Source organism: Lissotriton vulgaris, chromosome 5 (assembly GCF_964263255.1).
Source record: "Lissotriton vulgaris chromosome 5, aLisVul1.2, whole genome shotgun sequence".
NCBI lineage: Eukaryota > Metazoa > Chordata > Amphibia > Caudata > Salamandridae > Lissotriton > Lissotriton vulgaris.
In genome coordinates this window covers 1,240,284,395-1,240,303,155 of record NC_141693.1, presented here as the reverse complement: position 1 = coordinate 1,240,303,155, position 18,761 = coordinate 1,240,284,395, and the positions used below count along the sequence as shown (strand labels likewise).

Here is an 18,761-nt window from a genome sequence, read left to right as displayed (position 1 = left end):
GCGGCAGTTACTACCTGGTTTCCTTGCTCATGAAACTTCGAGCAGTTTCCTGACTCTGCCACTGGTTTCCTCCACACGAGCGTCGTTGGAGCAGATGGTGGAGGGAATCGATGCTTCCTGACCACTCTGTATGCCCCGGTGAGTGTCTCTCTAATTTCTCCTGCTTCCAGGCGGCACTGAGCATTCACTGTCTTTGGTGTCACTTTGCCCCTCACCTCAGGCTCACTGCGCTTCTCGGGCGGCGCAGGGACACGTTATTGTGGGCAGACTGTTCATTGTGGAGCGAGGAGGGCTGGCTCCATAACACGTTGGCCGTTCGGACCAGCCTCATGCAGTCACTTCTATCTGCGCCCCTCCCTAGCAGTCTCTCGTCACAAGGGCTGCTCGGAGGTAGCAGCTGCCCAATACTGCCGCTTTCCTAATGTGCATTTGAAACGGCCGTGGGCCGCACGCTATCTCCTCTTCACTCTCCCCGCCCGTGGAAACCTCTCACTCCACATGCTGCACAGGGCGGGGGAGGGTCGGCGCTGCTGCACAAACCTGCTCGCTCCATCCTGGGCAGACTTTCACTCCATGCCGGGCGGCATCGCGGACCTCAGCAGGGGCCCCGGGGTAAACGCTCTTCCACTCCCGTGTTTCTTCACTTTGTTGGGCGCAGCAGCGAGCTATTCCCATCTTGCGGCTGTCCGCCCGCTGCAGCATGCCTTTCCTCGTCACGTGCTGAGCGGGGGCGCTAGTGCCACTGGACTTGTCGCTGCTTTTACAGGCGTTTCGCCTCAGGGCTATGATCTATGGGCAGGCTGCCTCGCCGCCTTCTCCGGTGCGCTTGCCGCTCTACTCTTCGCTCCACAGCATCACATACCTTCCTCGCCGCACAGGGGGCCTGAGCAGGCGCCGAAGGTTACAGGCTTGTGTGACTGCAGGGCAACTTCAGCTCGCTCCTCGCCGCGTGGGGTGGGGGAGGGCTGGATCTACTCCTGGGGCTGCTCACTCCTTCGGGGTGTTGTGCATAGTTTGTTCTTCCCTTGGAGGGTGCGGAGGAGTGGGTAGCTACTCCACTCTCTGTGTCCCTCACAGCGGTCCCTCTTCACTGCCCCTTATTTTACGGGCTCACCTCCGCCCGACAGGCCTTTCTTCCATGCGGGTGGGCTCCGCGTGGATCTGCACTTTTCTCTGCTTTACTCTGTCGCGGCCGATGCGGGTGGGCTCCGTTCGGCTCGCTTTTCACAGTGGGGTCACTTTGTCGCGGCCGACGCGGGTGGGCTCCGGTCGGTCCGCTCTTCACCACACGCAGGGGGGGGGGCAGATCACGCTGGGTTCAGAAGGTGCGGGGTAGGCTCCCGGTCACCTTCTTGTCTTCAGGCAGGCATGGGGCTCGGCACACGCCCCGCAGGCCTCTCGGTGGCCTACTCCAGTTACAGGGGGGGGGCCCTTGAGGAAGGCAGCTCCCTCCCTTTTTCCCCACGATGATCTGCAGCTGTGGCACGCGTGGTACAGCTTCCGCCTAGTCGCCAATGTAATAGTTTGGGGGCCCTAGGCCTGCATTGCTAATCAAGGACACACAGGACACTGTGGTGATGGGGTACAACTGGCCCTGAGCACGTGTGCTCAGCCCTCTTTATTGAGCAGGGTCATCTGACCGATGACGCCTGTGGTGGGTGGGTGTTCAGTGTGTGGTAACATGCTGAACACTAGAGCGCTGACTCTAGGTCATTACAGAAGTCAGGGAGCCTGCCGGGGAGTGCGTGAGTTAGATTCAAGCACTAGATTGGGGAGGCAGCTGGTTGTGTGGCCGGGGGCAGGAGCGAGTGACGGTCGGGCTGAGGAGAGCCCCTTAACCTAATTGCAGGGGCCTGTAGGGGCCGATTCCAGCATTTACCTACGTGGTGGGGAACCCTTAGTAACTGTTGCCCTGATTTTGGACCGTACTGGCACGGTGAAGAGTTGCATTACTGGGGCCTGTTGAAAACAAGTTATTTCCCTCAGTTCAAGGCATTTGGGGGCATAGCGTGGCAGCACTGACCAGGGGGTCAGCCGATTAACACCATCGATGCTAGTGTTATTTTCCTCCTGTGCTGACCTTTTGGTTCTTCCATTGTTCATGACGAGCTCAGCTCGTCATGAGTGTATGGAGGTGTACATCATGACGAGCTGAGCTCGTCATGAGCGTCGAAGAGACACAGCGGCCTAAAAACCGCAAAGGGCAGCGCGCATTGGTAACAAGTGCCAGGCACTGGGGACAAAATGTTTTCAAAGCCAACACAGACCTGCTAAAAGAAAAACACATTTGTGACTGTGTTACATTTTCCAGGAGGTATACAGAACCTACCAGATCTGTGTTTGTGTTAATTATGACTTTTTGATTAGTTAGAAACTTTCCCAAGAAGCTTTCCATGAAGAAAATTAATTGTGTATGTGGATTTATGTCATTTTTGGTCTTGCCTAATCAGATAAAAATAATTATATTTTTATGAATTACTGGTGTGTTGTCCATTTGTGGTATTTCACTGTGTTACTGTGGGTGTTTGTGCAAATACTTTACACATTGCCTTGGGGATAAGCCTGTCTGCTCATGCCAAGCTACCAAGGGGGGGGAGCAGGGGTTATTAACAGTGTGTTTCCCCCTTACCCTGACTAGAAGCAAGGGTCCCTTTTTCGTCAAAGGTACCAACCTCTAACAACTAGAGACCCCCATCTCCAACAGTGACCATATTAGAATTTTTTTTTCTTTTCTTATTTTAGTACAATTCAAAGACGCAGCTTCTGCTTGCTCGGGCACGGGTGGACATTTCTAAGTATTTTTGACACATTTTATTATTACTTATAGGCTGACAGTGGGAACTTGGCTGGCAGTTAGATAGCAGTTGTGACTTTATGGAGCTCCTCCATAAGCCCAATATAATCCTTACTTTTATTGTGCATCCAGCTGCTGAAGGGGTCTTACCAAGCTTAGGGAGGCTCAGCAGATGGTGTCAGGAATCCCAAAGACGGCAGCATGCCACTATTGAACATGGATACACACAGGCACGAGCTACAGTCCTGATGAAGTGCACACACTAGTCAGCTCATCTAAAACCACTCAGGCCTAAATGGAGCAGCTAGAAACAGGGTGCAGACTGGCTGCCTCTCTCTAATAACCCTTTAGTGGAAGTTAGGGAATCTCTGAGTGCTGAACTTGCTGGGGTGAGAGGGCCTCCTTCCCGGTGGACTGGAACTGGCCACCCGCCTCGAGCACAGCTGTGAAGGTTAGTAGCGATGCCAGCATCTGCATTTGCTGAGTGCCTTGTGTAGGAGTGCTCTCCAGTGTTACAATCTCAATTCAGGCCAAGATGCCAAGGTGGTCCATCACTGGAGTTTGCATCGCCAAGGAAGAGAGGTGATCGGTGCTGCTCTTGTGCTGAGTCAGAGGACAGAGACTGGGGGGAATCACACAATGGTATGCTGGCCTGTTTGAGCTACCCCAGACTCATTGCCTGGGCTCATAGGACCAGGTGACCTCCTGGATTCTACAAACACACCCCCAAGATCTGACTGCTTGTGCCGCCTCATGTGGGGTGCTGCTTCTGAGGGCTGCTATGTTGTCAGGACAGGGTAAGGATTGGGTAATCCGACTGGAAGGCACTTCATGCTGCCTCAACTGCAGAATGGCAACAGACAAATGCCCCCCCTTCCCACAGGCAAACAGGTTAACCTTGATAAATATGCCTGTAAGAAGTTGGCCTGATATATGATGTCCACTATTCTAGTGGGCACCTTGCAACAGTTCAAACGACCCTTATTGATAGCGGTTGTAAAGTCAATCTTATAGAATGCTATCCTAGTGGTACCTGTGGAGAGCAGCCTACAGGCTAAGACTAAGAGGCGAGTTAAGCAAGTCGTTTCACCAATTATAATCTCTTGAGTACCAAATGAAAGCACACCACACAAGGTGTATATCAAATATATATGTATTTATTCTAAACACAACCCCTCTGCACTCTTTATGAGGTCAGAGGTAAAAGTACAATACAAGGAACTTAATTAGCATACGATAAGTTGTACAGTATACGTTATGCCCTAGGGGCCTCACAAACCATATACTAAAATAGTAGTAGAAGAACCACGTGAGAAATAGAAATCAGGCCTAGGGCCTGTGGAATCGCTGGGGCTGCCTACAACCACCAAATGTTAGGATGTAGGAGGCTCACGGGAGACGTGTGCAGTGTCTAAACACAGCTGCGGGTTACCATTGACTTTCTATTGAGAACGAACAAGTTACAATTTTAAAGATTAAGGGTACAAGGAGGTGAACTGCAATAGAACCCTTTAAGCCTAGGACACTTGGAGAGTCAATACCCACGGGAGCACCGGAGTACTCGTGTTACCTCACCCAGGAAAGCCGGGTGCATAGGTGTCTTTTTGTGTCAGGTTTCGTCGTCGATTTCAATGGAGAGCTGCGAAGAAGTCCTGCAGGCGACCAGAGGAAAAGTGTCCGGGTGGATCCAAGGGCGGATTGGAAATGTGAAGAACCTGAAAGCAGAAGCGACAGAGTATGGGTCACTAGCATGGGACCAGGATGGCGATGGGAAGATGCCAGCCAATGTCGGGTGATTTCAGGTGAAAAGGTGAAGCTTGTCTCTTCAGCCACGTGGTCCAGGAGGCGTGGACGATGACCAGGAGCTGGATTTGAGCTTTCCCATGAAGGATCTAGTTGATTGCAGTGTCTGTATCAGGATTGGATCCAACAAGCCTTGGCAAATGCAATCCACGCAAGATGTCGAGATTGGCTTCGGTGCAGACCGGCAAGGTCTGGGGAACTTCTCCTTTGGAGAGAAGTTGGAGCAATCCTGGAGCAACCAGAAAAGCAAAGTAAATCAAGGATTGGTCTTCTTGGCGGCTCACTAGCCTACGGACTAGGAACCACAAAGATGCGTTGAGCTGAAATGCACAAAGCGGGACCACAGGATAATCCTGGAGTGTGGGCCTCTGAGCTTCTGTGCAAAAGGTGCTCGGGCTGGGACTTCAAGCACCCCAACACACAACTTTGGGATACCTCAGGAAGTAGGAGCAGGTTGCAAAATGCAGGATCTCCAGGAGTTCCTGTCCCACGTCTCTCGTGTCCGCTACAGGTCTCAGCTTTGCTGGGAGCGCAGGTCAGCGTCAGAGATGTCTGGAAGTTCATGTCCTGTGTCACAAATTCTTCGGGATCCAGCGGGAGCTGTGGTACTGAAAATTCTGAACCTGTGCTTTAAATATCATGATTCTGTTATGAATTTGGTAACAGCAGACCGTAAACAGTGAGTTCAGCAAGTGCGAGTGTTTTCGTTATGTTACACCAATGGATTCACTGTGTATTTGAAGGTTTTGTTCTGAACCCTCGGGTTCCATCTTGTGCATAGCAGCCATTTTGTGGATTGCCCTTACAGTAGGCCCTCACCGTGGCAGAACAAGTATTTAAGGACATAACCTTAGCATGGGTTTGTGCTGACTTCTGCATGACCTGGCGAAAGCTGACCCTGTTACTTGAGGCTAACCTTTCTAAGCCAGTTCCTGCCCTTTAGCTGATCAAGATTATAGATCAGAGCACAGGACATTGTAAAGATTTACTACACACAAACGTGCCTATCTTACTTCCATCTGTTCCTGTTCCTGCCTCCACAAGCTATTTATGACATGGGCTGTGATCTTACTGTTTTGGGTTTATTCGGCCTTGTCAGCTAGAGAATGTACGCATTATGTGGACATTGTTTATGGCCTGGACTTATCTTGAAAGTGGGTTTGTCATCATACAGTGCTTTGTGTGCACGTCCTGGGAGTGACCAACAATAATGTACTTCAAAGAGAAAATGTGTGCCTAGGGCATAATAAATGGTATAAAAGGTCTGTGCTGAGACCATTCAGCAGGCTGCCTCATTCAGTTGCTTTAGGTGTGACTGGGCGACGTAGCCTCACAATTAATTGTAATAAAGATGTCTTTTCATATTTCAGATTCTCTGTTGAATTCTTTGCTGCTTTTGAATGGACTACTTATTGGTAAGACCCCTGAGAAGGAGTTTGAGAATTTTAGGTACATCAAATGGCGCGACCAACAATGGGGCTCATCAAGAAGTGACTATCTGGAGGAGTAATCTTGTCAGAGGACAGAAATCTACTGGGGAAGGCAAGACAGAAATCTACTAAAAGAGGTACTCTGTGCACAGAGGTTCTGGGGGATTCTTTGTCTCTGCGGCCCAGTATATTTTTGATTTTTCTGACTTAAACTCTCCAAAAGATGTCACTCCTGACTGAGCAACCTTTTTTTTGGCGTAAGTGTTTTTTTAAAAAGAGACTGTTAGTGCAGTTAGAACTTGGTAGTTAGAATTTGGACAAGGTTTGTATAGGTTTGTATATGCAAATTGAAATTTGTGTAGGCAGGTAATGAAGGGATTTTTCTCCATCTGCTTTAGTTGAGGTATAAGTGGGTCGCTCCCAGTCCTTTGTTCTTTGGTTCTGTGGTTCTTTGCTTAGTTTGTTTGGTCCTTAGTTCTATTTGAAGATTGCAATTTTCAATAACCGAGGGTCTTGTATATTTACGAGTGTATCAATAGAGATAGCCCCTTGAAGTTTGAAGCTGGATTAGTGAGCTATAAGATGCCTGATCTTAGCAAATTTGAAGATTTGTGTTGGCCAACTTTGTATACGTTTGGATTAGCCGGTTTCCCCTAAAGGGAATATCTAAATAGGTTAGATTTACAAACATATTTCTTCCTTGGTGATTTTGTATCCCCAGGGAATTAAAATATGACATAATACAAAACAAGGATCCTTTGCTCTGTGCAATTTTATGAATGGAGATATGCAGAACGATTTTTGGTGTTCTGCCAGCTAAAGCTAGTGAATTGAGTGTATTTTTGGTTTCCTGCACATACGGCGGTCTGTTGGGCTGTTTTTGCAGTCTTTTGGAACACTATTGAGAAGTGTTTCTTGTAAATATGACTTACAGCTACTATTTACAAATGGTTTGGTTTACGTACAGTCTGGGATGTCCTGTTTTCGTCCTGAGTGTTGATGTGTGGGTTTAATGTATGTTTAAATGTTTATGTGGCTTTTTCTCATTAGTGTAACTTCGGTATGTGAATAGCGTTCGCGCAATTTATGGAACAAATGCCTAAAAGCGCTGTATTGTGTGTCCTGAATGTTTCAACACTGTCTGTTTATGTCTGAAATGAGCTCAATGTGTGTGTGTGTGGGTCACATTCAATAGATATAAATAAGGCCCCAAAAAAAACACGAAATTATCTATTTTTGTAAAAATAAATAAATGTACAGCATTTTCCTTAGATGGATTGTATTAGATGTTCACAGGCAAACCTTTCAGCTGCAGTATATTTGATAGGAATGTTCATCCAGCCAGCACTTTTCCAGTTAAACACAGGTGGAATTTTGCATAACCGTCCTTTTAAATAAATGTGGCGCAAAAATGTGACGCAGGAATGTGACACGTTTTAAGTTAGGCATATGCGCTTAGGTTTGTGAGTTAATGCATCTAAATGATAGGCAAGGGATGCAGCGGGCTCTTTTATGTAGAACAATCACAAAAAGGAATAATTGGTTTTATTAAAAAAATTATTAATTATGGAAAATAATTATTAAAAATAAGTGCTACAAAAATCGTTTTTTAATATTTATAAAGCTTAACACTCATACTATGACCTCCTAGCATTAAATTTGATTTAAGTTATGTTGTATCACTAAAATGACAAGCATTCGTGTGTATAATTTCCCCTTGGCATAGGCGCAAGCAAGCTCATTTTTATAAAGTATAAGTTATTATTTTCAAATGCCTGACTCATGGGTTATGTAATAGACATTCTAGTAATGCATATTATGCAAGAAAATTGTGGAATATTCATTTTTTAATGCCCAAAATATGAAAGTCGATTTTGAGTAAAAGCACTGTTTAAACTGCATTTTGCTTTCATTCAGAGTACTTTTTAAAGTCTCCCAGGCTTAAGCAAATGCATACATTTAGGTTTTGATATGTATTTGCAGGTTGTGCCTTCTTATGATTCAGTGGGTTAATGTGCCAGTACAAAGGATTGTTTTAATATCAGGGTTGAAGGTTCTAGCTTCAGCTAGGCCTACGGAAAACTATGTTCATTTAAGACTGATGAAGTGTGTATCATAGGATTGCAACAAGCATTTACTCTAAAAAAACTGGTATGTGTGTCATTAGGTTTTGAGAATTATTTACAGTAAATGTAATTTAATGATCTGGGAATAGAGATAATTTTAGCGCCTAAAAAGGAGAAATTATTTTTCAAAATAGAGTGAATTATTGCAGGTTAGAGCCTTCTGGCTTGGACAGCTTCAGTGTGGCAGAAGCTGAGGGCTGAGAGAATTGCAGAGGCTGGCTCGAGTCGTGCTGCTGAGATGTTATCTTTTAGTTTCCCTGTAAACAATGGAGAAGGCTGTCATGTTGACATTTGTGACCCTTTAATTAGGACTTTGCCTCTGAGGAATGCAGAATGACCTTGCTGAATGGGCTTCTAAAGGTGGGGTTTCTGGTTTCTCTGTAAGAACATCAATAAAATGAAAGAACTTAATTTAAAAGGAAAATAAAAAGGGGTTTCTTTGAAGGTCCCAAACATCGTGTTAAATGCTCTGCAGAACTGATACATTTGTGTCTCCATGTTAAGTAAAATAATGTTTGCTAGTTGCGTTTATTTGACAGAAAACGAAGTGTTGCATTAAGTCTTAGATAAAAAATAAGATGCAGCCCTTTTCCAAATTTTGAAGGCTACCGGCTACAGGCCTAAGTAAAAACGGTTTGCTAATTAGGAATTATTTTTCACAGTGGAAATTATAGGTGCCAAATTAATATGGAGTGTAAGTGTAACCATTTCTTTTAGAACGGTAAAAATAAGGTGGCTTGATGTTGCGAGGTGAACTGACAAGAGAGTAACAGTTAAGTAATGAAAATTTATTTTTGTGTATGTTAAAATGTGTCCTTTTTTTGTGTTGTGTATTTTTCTGCTTCTGCCTACAGATTATTCATGGATTGTTCTAAGGCTGACAAGACACGTGAGTTCGGTTAGTTGAAAGATGTGTTTTTGCGTAATTTCTTTGAAAAAAAATGTTCATGTTTTCGTTTGTGTATTTGGCCCGGTCGTGGAATATTTTAGTTGGTCCTGTATGTTAGAAGTGAGACAGCAAAGTTATATCTGACTGCCTGGTGACTCTCCTGTCAAAAGGAGGGTAGGGATTTTAGACCTGACAAATTTAGGCAAGCCCAAATATTGAGTTTTGGGCTGCAGGTTTACAGTGCATGAAGCACATGTGCCATGGTGCTGTGTGTCACTGCTTATTCACATATGCTATTGTTTTGTCTGTGCTTTTTTTGTGCTTGATATATAGCAAGTATATCTGATGGCTTGACGTGCATTTTTTTGTGTATGTTTTGTTTTATGTTGTTACTATTACAAGTTCTCCTGTGTTGTGAAGGGATCTGTATGACGATACGTATCGTTGCACAACAGTTGGATGGATTTGGTATAATGATAAATTTTACAGATATGGTTTTCATACTGTGAGGAAGACAGGCAGCACTTTTACCAGTGCATGCCTAAATTTGGCTATAATGATATTGAAGAAAACTAAAAAGATATACAGGTTCAAAGTGTGTCACCTGATGTTAGTCACTTACTGCACATTCCCTTAAAGGAATAGGCAGTCCTACATTTATGTATCCTTGAGTGGACCTAAGGATGGAATTATAGATCTGTGACTCAAGGTGGCCTAATTTCTAAATTGCATTATTTAATCATGTTCTGTTTCCCAAATAGCATATGGCTTTGTCCCTTGAAAGGAAACCAGGTTTCATTTTTCTCTCCCTGAAGAGAGAACAGGAACATTAGTTAGGATTACCGTATATGGTGTAGTTGCCAGCGGTAGAGTTAAAATTTGTGTAACTTTGGGCTTTTGTGTATCCCCCGTACTCTTGGTGCTGTGTCACATGCCTGAGGCACCCAAGCAAACTCTTGTTCTTCCTATAGATTTTTCTTTTGTTACTTCTCCCCTGACCGATGTCGCATCATGCTTATTTATTGGGGATTTTAGTTGTGTCCTAGTTCCATTTCCCTTTTCCAAATTCCTTTCACCAGTCAGCCCATTTATTATTATGGGTGTATTGTTTATTTTCACACTTCTAGACTGCAGTGATGCATCAGGGACCCCCCCCCATGCTATGTATGATTCCCTTTTGTATGACCAGACTGGTTTTCAAGAATTTTCCTTAGGCTTACTTCAATGTTTTTTTCAGACTGACTGTCGGGGTAGTGATAGACTGGTTAACTGACCCAATATTATAGTAAGACAAGTTTTCCATCTCAATAGGAGATATCTTAAATTTACCTTTTGAACATGACAAATTTTCAATGTCTATTTTTAATTTTTCAGTTCTCTTCTGTTCCTGCTGCTTTAATTTTTGGTGGGTTCAGATGTGTTCTAATCATGCAAATACCAGGACTCTTTAGTTCTTGTCTTTTTGTCTGCACATTTGATCATTAACCTTTGTATTGCATAGTGCACTTGATGCACACTTTTAAAGGGACTTTTCTTCATGTCCATGATAATCTGTATTATGTCATTTCTCTATTTGAGATGATAAGGAATTTAGGAACACCTAGGCTTAATAATTGAGGAAAATATGTATTTACCCCATTAGACAATGCCACTGTGTGAGGACATCTATTTAGATTCCCATGGGGTATTGTCACTCCCTTGCAGATCGCAGGCCACCTGCTTGCAGTCCCCTTGTTAAAACCCATGAACTGTTTTTGTGCTTGATTTGAGGGAAACTAACAATTGTGTTACATTTCCTATATCACTAGGTTGTGCGTGATCTTCCAGAGTCAAAGGAAAGAGTGATACCCTGCAGACCTGTGATCGAGACTAAGCCTACTCCCCATCAGTGACCGCTACAGATGAATGACAGATTTCTTGGCTCTACAATTTCTGCAACCAGAAAGTCGCGAGGCTGGACAGCAATCATCAGCGTGACATCAATGGTACCTCCCAAGCAAGGCATTTGCTTCATCGGAAGGCATTGCAGAAAGAAAGAGGAGCTGGTTCCTTGTTTGCCATAGAATGAGAGTTTCTGTTTGTTTGAGCTTTCTACCTGTTATGTGCTGGAAACCTCCGACAGCGTACAATCCCTTGAGCCCTTGGCCCGAGTTTTGGCCACATACACACCTCTTTTCCCTTTGCTCAGACGGAAAGGCACTACATTCTGGTGCCCATGAGAGAGCAGCTTGAGCGTCCTCTGACACTAAATAATGAGTGTTGGAGTCTGAAAGTGCTGCTGATCTTGAGAGGTTGTTTCTCAGTAGTGCTTGGATCTGCACGAGATGTTTTGTGCCCATGATCAATGAAGAGCACATCATTTGTAGTGTCTGCCACAAAGAAGAGACACTAGTGCATTGTTTTGAGACATTGAGACTTTCAAGTGAGCTGTGGGTGTTTGCCAGGAGGGCACTCCAACTAAGCAGTACTTTTTCTCATGAAAAGGCCTGAAATCGAGAGGCCTAACGCGGAAGAAGACAATGGAAACGGGTTTGATGGACAATAGAAGCCTTCCAAAGAGGCTTATAACGGACTTTGGGCACAGTTGCAAATATAGACTGAGTGATTGCCTATGTAAGGGCAAAAGGATGGTCTGTGGTACTGAAAATTCTGAACCTGTGTTTTAAATATCATGATTCTGTTATGAATTTGGTAACAGCAGACCGTAAACAGTGAGTTCAGCAAGTGCGAGTGTTTTCGTCATGTTACACCAATGGATTCACTGTGTATTTGAAGGTTTTGTTCTGAACCCTCGGGTTCCATCTTGTGCATAGCAGCCATTTTGTGGATTGCCCTTACAGTAGGCCCTCACCGTGGCAGAACAAGTATTTAAGGACATAACCTTAGCATGGGTTTGTGCTGACTTCTGCATGACCTGGCGAAAGCTGACCCTGTTGCTTGAGGCTAACCTTGCCAAGCCAGTTCCTCCCCTTTAGCTGATCAAGATTATAGATCAGAGCATAGGACATTGTAAAAATTTACTACACACAAACGTGCCTATCTTACTTCCATCTGTTCCTGTTCCTGCCTCCACAAGCTATTTATGACATGGGCTGTGATCTTACTGTTTTGGGTTTATTCGGCCTTGTCAGCTAGAGAATGTACGCATTATGTGGACATTGTTTATGGCCTGGACATATCTTGAAAGTGGGTTTGTCATCATACAGTGCTTTGTGTGCACGTCCTGGGAGTGACCAACAATAATGTACTTCAAAGAGAAAATGTGTGCCTAGGGCATAATAAATGGTATAAAAGGTCTGTGCTGAGACCATTCAGCAGGCTGCCTCATTCAGTTGCTTTAGGTGTGACTGGGCGACGTAGCCTCACAATTAATTGTAATAAAGATGTCTTTTCATATTTCAGATTCTCTGTTGATTTCTTTACTGCTTTTGAATGGACTACTTGATGGTAAGACCCCTGAGAAGGAGTTTGAGAATTTTAGGTACATCAGAGCCTCGAAAATACAGACCAGCAAAGATGCAGTTGGTGCCTGTTTGAACAGGGTTGTCACTCCTTGACCACAAGGGAGATTTCTTTCGACTTCCAGTCGATATGGAATCTCGAAGGTCCAAGATATATGTTGCAGAGTTTCATCCAGGGTAATCTAAAGTCCTAGGGACTGGGGTTCAATACTTATAGTAAGTTTAAGGGTTGGAATAACTCGAAGGTCCCTCCTAGGGGTGGACCTGGGGAGGGGGTGGTTACACCCCTTCCCCTTTGCACCAGAGCTGGGGCTCAGCACCGAAGCAACCAGTTTGAACTGGGAAATGCATGGAGCACCTTGTGTGCTCCAGGAAGTGTTTGAAAAGCATTCACTGAATGCAACCCACCCTGCCCCAATACACTAAAGCCTATCTGGGGAGGTGCTGGCACCTCCCTGGACAGGAAACCTATTGTCCAAGCCTCCCCTGCCGGAGTTTTGTCCAGCAGCAGGAGGGCAGACTTGTGTCTTTGGCAGCAGCATCCATTTTGTGATGCTGGGGCTCTGTTTAACTTTAACCGGGTTTACCAGTAACTACATGTCTTCTCCCTCTAGAACAGAGGAATGCTACCCCCGCCGCCAGGACTGGCAAGGGGGAGGGGTAGTATTCCAAAGTGTTTGACACCTTACAGGACATGTTTTGATAAAGCCATACCAGAGTTAGCATTTACCGCTAGGAGTAAAATGCACTTAAAAGTATATGGTATGGCTATATATCATAAAACAGCTATAAGGAGATGATTCCAAAAGCTGCAGAGGGGCTCAGCTCATGCTAGGGCACCCTCCCACACAAAACAAAGCACTCTGCCTCCAGGATTGTTAAGGCCTGCCATAGTAGTGACTTGTAGGTTAATATGTGTATATATATATATATATATATATATATATATATATATATATATATATATATATATAGATAGATAGATAGATAGATATAGGTATATATATATATATATATATATATATACCTATATATATATATATAGATATATAGATATAGGTATACTATATCTAAGTAAGGGGTGATTAGACCACCTTACCCAGGCTTCAATTGCAGACTTGTGTTGTCAGTTTGGAAGGCTAACCGCGGGTGGCATAATACATGCTGCAGCCCCTGGTAGGCCTAGGGTGCACCTATGCCCTGGGTACCTAGAGTACCATATACAGGGGCTCGCAAGGGTGACCCAGTAACCAATCTGGTATGTACCTAAAGTACATGGAGTACATTTTATAGAGAAAGCAGATAGACTGGGGCCCTGAATAGCAGGGTCCCAGTCCAACTAAGTCGAAAACCAGCAAAACACCAGGCAAAAAGTGGGAGTGACCATATAGTCAGATATCCACCTTCCTACAATGCCCACTATAGTGGTGCTGCTGGGGGCAGCCTACCCTTGGGGAACCTTGATGTCAAGGGACACTGTCATGTCCCTGACCGCATACATAGCTATTATTCAGCAGACCATCAATGCCTCCAAGTCCTGGAGGCCAAATTGGAGCGATCGGCTCAGATGTCAGCCTGCTGAGCAGGACCAGCAGCAAGCAGTAGACAGGATCAGGGCCGGACTGGCAATAGCGGGCACCTGGCAATCCCCCGGTGCCCCGCATGGGCAGGCCGAGTGGTGAGGGGGGCGGCCCAGCACTTTACAATGACAGGTTGTGGTACCCAGTCCCGCCCTGGAAAGGATCACCGAAGCAGAAGTGTGGATCTCCAAATTGGAAAGCACAAATAAGGCCCTACAACAGGCAGTCAAACTCTTGGCTACCTTCATATCTCTAGAAAGAAAAAGCAGAAGATGCATAAAGGAGAACTCACAGAAACAATTTGAAATTTGTTGATGTAAAGAACTGGGTTGTTGGTTGACTGTGGTGTGAGCCCTGGTCAAGCAGCAACCACAATTATTTTCAGCTTGAAGCCACAAGCAACCCTAAAATTAACCTGCGTTCAACTCTCTGGTTGCTTGGCACAAAGCAGTTAGAGTTAACTCAAAGGCAATTTGTAATGTATTTGTTCAAAACCTCAAACAGTAACACAGTGAAAATACATCACAAAAGGATCCCACACCAGTTTAGAAAATAGAGCAAAATTTAATGAATTAAACAAGAGCAAAATAAAAACAATTACATCAGTGGAACAGAGTTATGATCTTTTAAAATTATAGTGAAAATAGCACCAAATAGCACAAAGCATCAAAATGGATGCGCTGGACAGGGTCAAATTCTCACTTTCAACTACATACACCAGGTATGGCCCACTGAAGTTTATTGTCTCAAATTGATGCCAAGAGTCCTGTTTGTGTTGAAGGGGGCAGCGCGGAGCAGTGAGGGCATTACAGGAGGCTGTAGGCATAGCGCTGCAGGTGTTGATGGAGCATTTCATTGGCACCCTGCCACCCCTGTCCTGGCTTCAGAATTACTACAGGGGTTATTCAGCCATGTGTCTAGAGGTAGGACATAGTCCAGTCAAATGTAATTGAGGCTGAGCCCAGCCCCTCCATCCCATACTGCCAGTGAAGATACACCTAAAAAAAAGGCATCCCAGTGCTGGGGGCCATCGGGAAGATTAAGCGACCTATGGCCCAGAGTCACATGGTGCTGGGCTGACCTGCCACCGGTGTTGGGGATCAAACTGTGAGCCCCAGTGTGCGGTATCAGTGGCCGTGGCTGCAGCGCCACACCTCTTCCTAAGCTCCCTATCGTGTGTTGTGGTCGAAGAGGAATACACAAATCTCAACTGTCAACTGCACTCAGCCAGGTACAGACTACAGGCACTACATGGCTAAGCCAAGAATTGCCAGGTTTCTAAAAGAGTCATTTTCAAAATTGTAATTTAAAATCCAACAGCACCATAAGCTGGAATTTATCATTACAGTTCCAAAGACAACAATCATGAACAGGCTACCTGCACATATTTGAAAATTACAGCTTATTACATATATTAGGTAACTCCAATGTTAGTTAATTGGAGAAGTATGACTTGCAGTAGTTTTTCACTACCAGGACAAATACAACTCAACAGTACATGTCCTACTTTTGAAATACACTGCACCCTGCAGGGCCTACCTTAGTGGTGACTTGTGTGTAATAAAAAGGAAGGTTTGGGCCTGACTAAAGGTTTATTTTGCCAGATCAAAATGGCAGTTACACTGCATAAGCAGGCTGCCATGGCAAGCCTGAGACATATTGAAAAGGTTACTTAAGTGGGTGGCACAAACAGTGCTACAGGCCCACTAGTAACATTTAATTAACAGGTCCAAGGCACATGTAGTGCCACATTACTAGGGAATTACAAGTAAATTAAATATGCCAATTGGTGATGAGCCACGATTACCATGTTTTAAGGATGGACATTGCCATTTGGCCAGGCCCAAAACTTCCTTTTTAATGCTTATAAGTCACTCCTAAGGTAGACCCTAGACAGCCCAAGCTCAGAGAGCAGTGTATTTAAAGAGTTGGATGTGCACTTTTACATGTCCTGGTAGTGAATAACTCTTAAATGAATTTTTCACTACTGCAAGGCCTGTATCTCCCATAGGATAACATTGGGAATGCCTTATTATATTCTATACATGTATTTTCCTAATGCTAAATAGGAAAATATAACCGATTCAGGTTTGGTGTCTCTGGAATCCTAATTTGAAATCCTAATTTATGGTGAAGTCAGATTTTAAATTACAATTCTGGAAATGCCAATTTGAGGAAATTCGCATTTTCTTACCTTAGCCATTCAGTGCCTGCAGCCTGTCTCTGATCACATGACTGGACTTCTACTCTTCTGGGCTCCTGTTTTGCTGTGCTGACCCAGAACCCAGAGTGACTCCAAGGGCTATTTGGCTCGCCTCCTAATCTGAAGCCTGAGGGACATAACAGGCTTCCAACAGGCTTCCAACAACCTTGCAACTGCACCTGGACTTTGCCATCTGTGAATCTACCATGCCAAGTGGTGCCACCCCAGACTTGGACCTTTTGAATTGGGCCTAAGGTGCTTACCAGCATAATCGAGGCATCTTCTCTGCCAAGCAGTGCATCCCCGAGCAGAACTGAATCATCTCTTCGGATGAGCGGCGTATCCTTGAGCCGAAATAATTCATACCAACTGCTGTGTGGATTGGAACCAGTGAAGAAGATCTGCACTGCCCTTGCAGTTCTCAGAACCAACACATAGTTGAAGGCACTGGGCATCTCCAGCCCTTGCATATCTTGTTGACCGCGTCCTCAACTACTACGCCGGACTCCGCATCGCAGCCTCACAGCTATTTGATACTGATGCATGGCCAGCTGGGTACCACATACCTGACACCAGGACAAGCCCCATTTACAGGACCCTCAATGAAGATGCAACAGGAACTCATACTGCAGCCTCTCTGCATCTCACAATTAATGCATTGCTTCAGCTGTGCAGCACTTCATCGACCAAGATTAACGAAACACTCAGCAAACAGGATTTAAGGTAAATTGTACAACGGCCCTAATTGGGTTCCTTTAGCCGGCCCATGCTCCATCATGGTTGGCCTGAACTTGTGACTTTTCTCAGTCAGGTGCAACCAGATTTCCCTTGTTGGCGCTTTGTGCTGTTTGGCACTATTTCAACTCACAACTTTAGAATTCAATATCGCTGGATTTCCTGATTGGATTTTTGTAGTTCTGGTTTAGTATAATTTATTTAAAATTACGCTATTTTTCTAAACCTGGTGTGGGATCTTTTTGTGTGATGTTTTCACTGTTTTACAGTTTGAAGTGTTGCACAAATACACATTATCTTCAGGTTAAGCCTGGCTGCTACGTTCCAAGCTACCAGTGGGCAAGCACAGGTTAATTTGGGGTTTGCTTGTGCTTTACCCTAACTAGAATTGTGGTTGCTGCTTGACCAGGGCTCACACCTTAGTCAACGAGTAACCCAGTTTCTACTACCCACCTTTTCACAATTCCCATATCCAGGTTCCTAACATATATCAATAAGCAAGTTGGAATCCAGGGAAGCCTCAATCCTGCCATGGCAAGAAGGACATACAATTATTCCTATTTTCCCACAGACAGCACCACATAAAAATTTCCAAGAGTGAAGCAAATACATTTTGCACCATTTATGTTGCTCACGTAATGGGAACATTTCCCCAGGGGAAGATAATGAACTAAACTGGTTCTGTACTATTTAGCCGTGCTTCGATAAAAGAAAATTCAGCAACTACATATTTTTTTTCAAACGTGTTTTGAGGCAAAATCGGCCTATTTAATTAAATATAAGATCTACAATCAAATACAATGCAAGATCATTGTGCTCCTTTCTAAGAAAGGTTGTCAATAGAGTAGATTTTCTTTGTAAGAAAATAATCCAACAAATATAACATGATTCATAAAAAGTAGACACATAAAATGGTTTGCAAAAATGTTACGATACGCTTTCTTCCATTTTTGCCCCGCTGCACAAATATTTCATTGATAAATATGGTGTTCCTTTTGGAGTTACACAAGAAACCACACTTGTACAGCACCAACATATGCCCGGTGTGTCCCGTCAGTTACAGAATGTCATTTACATGTAGAGATGTTTCAGTGCCTCATGTTCCTACTAATATAAGCTACAGCATAACAAACATCCTAAATAATGTTTGTCCTTTTTAGGTGGCTCTTGCCTATGTGTAGATATGCACAGAAAAACAAACACAAACATTGCCACACATAAATAGTGGGCACTCCGCTCAAAATATGCCTTTAAACCCCTTCTGCTTGATACTGGCAGTGGTGAATTTGTAAAAAAAAAATAAGTGCTGGGGTTCTCGTCAAGTGGCAGCTTGCACCAACCCATTTCTCTTTTTGGGCGCAGCCTAAAACAGGGCCAACTAATAACCATAAAAGTTGGGAGAGGATGTGGCGTAATGGCAAGAGCTGTGGACTTTCGAACTTGAGAACCAGGTTCGAGTCTCGGTGTTAACTCAACATCCTATGATTCTGGGCAAATCACTTAATCTCCCCATGTCGACCATAAATAAATTTGTTTTTAACTGGTGCTCATGATGATCAATTGCCGGTGCTATGAACCAGAAACCAAGGGCTTAACTTAAGCAGCGGGTTTGTGCCTCCAAGGGATGAAGTGGGGTCGACTACTGATGATTTCTCCGTTTTCCACCATAAATCGTACTCGATGTTTTTTTTTTATTCTACATAAATTTGGAATATTTGGCAAGAATTTACCCCCCCAAAA

General features: G+C 44.3%; 1 protein-coding gene across 1 annotated transcript in view; it reads right to left on the bottom strand.

The window, feature by feature from the left end:
- Positions 1 to 18,761, bottom strand: part of PPFIA4 (PPFI scaffold protein A4) — a 2,319,747-nt gene that overhangs the window by 1,607,965 nt on the left and 693,021 nt on the right. The window lies entirely within an intron of this gene.